The 5,563-nt window shown below is 39.3% G+C and overlaps 1 pseudogene; it reads left to right on the top strand.

The window, feature by feature from the left end:
* Positions 1-2,892: 2,892 nt before the first annotated feature.
* Positions 2,893-3,645, top strand: LOC102487688 (mitochondrial import receptor subunit TOM20 homolog; annotated as a pseudogene).
* The last annotated feature ends 1,918 nt before the right edge of the window (positions 3,646-5,563 follow it).

Genomic DNA, 5,563 nt, shown 5'->3' with positions numbered 1-5,563 from the left:
TACTAGCTTTGTTTGCTGGAGGTTGAATTATGAGTAGAAAATCTTTGTTTTTCCTGTCCCCTGAATTGACTAGTTCACAGGAGCCATGAGAAATCCGCTTCTGAAGGAAGGACTCAACTCTCCTGCCTGGGTGGAAGGACCAGAGGGGATTATTAACAAAACATTACGCTAACTGTTGGTCCCTTGAATTGAATATTTTTAAAACTAGTTAGCTTAAGAGTTGTGAGGTGGGGGCTGGCAGGTGGTGTGATTGTTGAGTCTCTGGACTCCCACATGACTGACTATGGCTTGAGTACTGAAACTGGTGGCTTGCTTTCTCCCTTGCTTTTTCTCTCTCTCTGGTCAAACTAGAAAATAATTAACAACAAAAAAAATAGATAAAATAAATAAAAAATATTTTTTTTAAAAAAAGAGACATGATGTGGTATTTTGCAATTGTTTTCATTTGTATTTTCTTAATGATTAGTGATGTCAAGTGTTTATTCATATACCTATTGGCCATTTGTATACTTTCTTCTGAAAAATTTCTATCCAAGTCTTTTGCACTTTTGTTTCTCAGTTATTTTTTTCTAAATATTGAGTTTTTAATTCATTTTGAATATTAACTTTTTATGTAATATATTACTATCATGCCAATGATTATGCAGTTCTTCACATATATTTGTATTTGATTTGCTGGACAGAATAATTTTAGTTTTATATAACTTTGTTTGTTTATTATTACTTTTCTTGTTTTTCATCTTAAGATATATAAAAGTAGTACAGTACCAGCAGGTGGCATGATGTATAAGGCACTGGACTTCTACATGGTAGACCACATTTGAGTCCTGACCCCGTGGCTTGAAACTCATGCCAGGAATGTGTGTGTGCATGTCCAAAATCCATATAGAAGAAGTGAGAAGAAAGGACTACAGCATGGCCATTCCCTGGGGTGGTGATTTCTCACTTTCTCTTTCAGTGCTACTGAAAGAGAGTGCATTTGCTTTATAGAAAAATCATAAGAAAAAAAGTTACAGATATGGCCAGCAGGTGCCATGCTGATTCAGGCACTAGACTTCCACATGGCCAACTGGTTTGAGTCCTGGACCTGCTGGCTTGAAAATCACACCCAGTGCGTGTGTGTATGTATGTGTGTGTGTGTGTGTGTGTGTGTGTGTGTGTGTGTGTGTGCATGTACAAAACCTTGAGAGGGGAATGGAGGAAAAAGGATTACACTGGGTACATCTGTATATATCCAAGACTCTGGGAGAAAAATGGAGGAAGAGATTGCAGTATGGCCATCTCCCAGATAGAGTGATTTCTCATTTTCTCACAGACTCTGTCTTCCTCTCTCTGAAGGGAGCACACTCACGTAAGGCAAAAACCTCAAAAACTAGGGTAATAAAATTAGACCATCTTTAGGTGACAGATAAAAGTTTTAAATTCCAGGGCCAGCAAGTGATGTAGTGGTTAAGGTGCTGGACTTCCACATGGCACACTGAGGTTTGACTCTTGGATCTGGCAGCTTAAAAACCACACAGGGCACATGCTCAAAATCCCAAGAGGAGAACTGAGAAGGGATGGTGTCATGACTATTTCCCCTGGGGGATGATATCTCACTTTATGTCTCTGTCTCTTTCTCTCTGGTGAGCAAGCCTACCCTATAGCAAAAATCTCCTTTAAAATATGTGTAATTATAAAATTATAATGTAGCATTAAAATTAGATAATATATCTACTTAGATAGCACAGTGGATAATAATATTTTAATAGAGACCATGGAGACATGTATAGGGACTGGGACAATGAGATAGTGTGTGAGATAGAATGAACTCAACTCTGAATATAGAATAGTAAAGTCTGAACTTAGCACCATGTAACAGGGTGGAGGTCAGTAGATAGTAAATTACATTAGGTAACTTTAGGGTTAAGGGGGATTTTGCTCAAATCCACCTACCTTGATTTCAAAGAAAACAAATAGACCTTGGAAAAGTTTGGGAAGCCTGATTAAATTTTGGTCAAGCAGAGAATCTTTGTCAATACAGACAGAATTATTAAAACAATGGGCCAGCAGGTGATGTGGTGGTTAATGTGTTGGACTCACACATGGCCAACCATGGTTTGAGTTCTGAACCTAGTGGCTTGGTTTCTCACATTCCTTCCCTCTCTTTCTCTCTGGTCAAATTAAAAAAAATAAATAAATGAATATATTTAATAAATAATTACTTGAAAAGAAAAAAATAAGAATTATTTTTTAAAATTTAAAAATGATTTAAAGCAAATTGAGTCAATTCTTTCTCACACATGGCTATTTTAAACTATTTTAAAACAATCCTGCAGCTAACCCCATAGTTTAAGTTTGAGACCCAGCAGATTTTAAATCACACTGGTGTCTCCACATGCATGCCCAGAATCCTGAGGAGAATGGGGATGGCTATCCTCTTTGGAGAGTGATTTCTCACTTTCCCTGACTGTGTCTCTTAAGTAAGCATACATGCCCTATAGCAAAAACTTTTAAAAAATTAAAATATTTTAATTAATAGTAAGCTGTTTAGAAATTAATTTATTAATTAATTTGTGAGCTGTTTAGAAATATCACATTGTGGGTACAGATGGTGGGCAGTAGTAAAACACAATGCTCCATGGAGGTGAGTTACCTGGAAATATTTCTGGGGTTTATAGCTAGAGACCTACTCGGATATGCTAAACATATGTGTGCTGTATTTCAAGGCTGACTGAGTATGAGAATTAATCATGATACCAAGACTCTCCTGAGGGTGCTGTCTCCCTCATGTAAAAAAACTTTTGTAATTAAAATAGAATCCTCTAAAAAATAAAAAATATTTATATAATTAAATCAAAATATTTATAGACTTAAATAGTTAAGGCCTTATGCCTCCATGGCCAGCTGGCAATGGGTGTGAGTGGCACTACCTTTGCACTCAGTAAGGCACAGATAGTGGGCCAGAACAGCACCACAACCACCTCTGGGGTGTGCCAGGCCCTGTTCATCTGGTATTGCATTTACTTTGATTGCAAGCTAAGGAGTGACCTCAACTTCTAGATCAGGCTGCAACAATAAAGTAAGAAACAGAAGTTGGCCAAGGAGAGACCTGGGCTATCCAAGTTACCTGACATTAAAAATGCTAAAGCAATTCAGAGTTTTCCCTGAAGAAATTCAGCATGCTAAAGTGTTGCTAGCCCAAGATGAGTAAGAGAAGATTGTGGACTGTCTGATCAATGCCATCTCTGTGTGTGGGTACCCACAACAGTTGCCTCAGGTGCTGTAGCAGACACTGCCACCTCCCATGTTCCAGATGCTGCTGACCAAGCTCCCAAAAACCAACTGGAGAATTTTTTAAAGAGATATTTTTCCCATAGGGTCTCTGCACTCACTGGAGACAGAGAGAAGAGAGAGAGAGACAAAGTGAGAAATCACCTCCCAGCATGAATACCCATGCATGCCACAATTCTTCCCCACCATTCTACTCCTGAGATCTTGAGCATGACCATATTTGCACCTTGCGTGAGTTTCAAGTCACCAGGTCTGGGACTCGTACCATAGTTGGCCATGTGGGAGTCCAGCCAGGTAAGAGCTATGCTGTCTGCTGGCTCCCATCAGAGTATTTTAAGTGTTCAGAGCTTGAATAAAAATGACGTGAAGTGAGACATGAATGTCAACATAATAAAATCACAATTAATTATATTTTTAAAATTCTGGACTTGGAAGTTGAGCAGCTCTAGAGAATAAGGGGAATATGCTTGTTATAAGACTGTCCTGTGCTGAAATCTACCAAAGGTATTGTTTATTTTTTGTAGATCTATTTGTCTGTTTTATTCATTTTCCCAGTAAAAATGTATTTTGATAGAAAACTTCTCATTTTATAAATATACTTATTAGTTACTAAGATACCATGGGTTTCTTTTATTTCTAAAACAAGCAATTAAAAAAAATACATATAATATAAAATATTTGGCCCCAAAAAAGGGGAGGGACAGGTACAAAGAGCTTATTTTTTATAATATTTTATTTATTATTGCTATTTTTAAAAAAAATTTCTGTAGAACATGCACATTCATCAGAGAGAGTGAGAGAGGGAGAATGTGAGAAAGCAAGTCACCATGTCTGAGACTAGAACTGCTCTCTAACATGTGGGACTCCAGTGCCTTAACCACCATGTAACCTGCTGGTCCTAAATGCATTTTTTAAAAATACAAAACAGTTTTGTATAAATTTAAAAATTGTGTAGAAACTTGTGTTTATAAGAATTGTATATTAAAGTTTCTGAGAGATTATTTCTCCCCATTTGCTCTCAGATATTAAAAATAAAATTAATACAGGTAAAATGTCCTGAAGGGTGCCACTGCTTTGTGACTGCTGGTCCCAGTAGGAAAGCTCCCGAGCACTCACTCCCATCCTCAGCATCTCCAAGAGTGCAGGCCTGGGGAGAGCAAGACACCTGGTACACCGCAGCCATCACCGCCAGCTTATTTCTGCTCCTGGCAACATGAGCTCCAGAAGGTAGCTGAGCCCACTGGCCCAAGGAGTTGTGACAAGCAGCAGGTTCCTGTTAGGCAGTCTGGTGTAGGGAGGGGGCAGAGGGAGAAGGATGGAAGAAAGCATAGAAGAAGAGGGGGACAGCTATGAGTGATGATGAATGACTAGAACTATAACTAGGAGGTGACCTTGTAAGGTTTTCTGCAACCACTGCTCCTCCACCATCCACTTTGTTGATTTCAGTTCCTGCCTGAGAGTTTTCAGGGGGCATTGCTGCTGGTGTCAGCTGTTTCTGTGGATAGGAAAGGCACAAAGGAGGGTCTCTCAATGGGATCCTCACCACCACTGGAGGCCAAGGGGGTGACCATGATGTTAAAGAGCTACCACTTGGCTGCAGCCAAGGCAACCCCCACCCAAGCTCTACTATCAACTTCAACACCTCCACCTCCAAGCTCTTAATGAATATCTCTATGAAAGATGACAAGAGCACATACTGTAGGCTTCAGGTCCCTTAGTGGTTAGGTGCTGGATGTTGATATGATCAACTGTGGTTCAAGTACCAGACACGGCAGGTTGAAATTCATGTCCGACACATGTGTATGTGTGCCAAAAATCTTGAGAGTAGAATTAAAGTGAAGAAATTGCAACATGGCCATCTCCCACAGAGGGTGATTTCTCACTTTCTGTGTCTATCTTTTTTCTCTCTGGCAATCAAACATGCTCTGTAGGAAAAATCCCTCTCTAAAAAAAAATTCTTGACAAAATTAGATAGTGTCATAGATGAACCTTTAATACAGAATCCGGATGACTATATCCCTATATCCTATGAATAGATATATAGCTGTGTGTATGAGTGTGTAAGCCAGCAGTACTGGAACAGATGTATAGTGATCTGATTTAAAAGATTAATCACTTAGTGGGACCAGCAGATGGTGTTTATGGTTACGTTGCTGAACTCCCATGTAGTTGACTGTGGTTCAAGTCCCAGACTCAGTGGCTTAAACTCACACAGAGCACATATTCATGCCTGCCTGAGATCCTGAGAAGAAACTGGAGGAGAAGGAATTGAGGCATGGCCATCCCACCT

This window comes from Tupaia chinensis, unplaced genomic scaffold (genome assembly GCF_000334495.1).
Source record: "Tupaia chinensis unplaced genomic scaffold, TupChi_1.0 Scaffold000321_1, whole genome shotgun sequence".
In the NCBI taxonomy this organism is placed as follows: Eukaryota; Metazoa; Chordata; class Mammalia; order Scandentia; family Tupaiidae; genus Tupaia; species Tupaia belangeri.
This window is presented reverse-complemented; position numbering and strand designations above follow the sequence as displayed.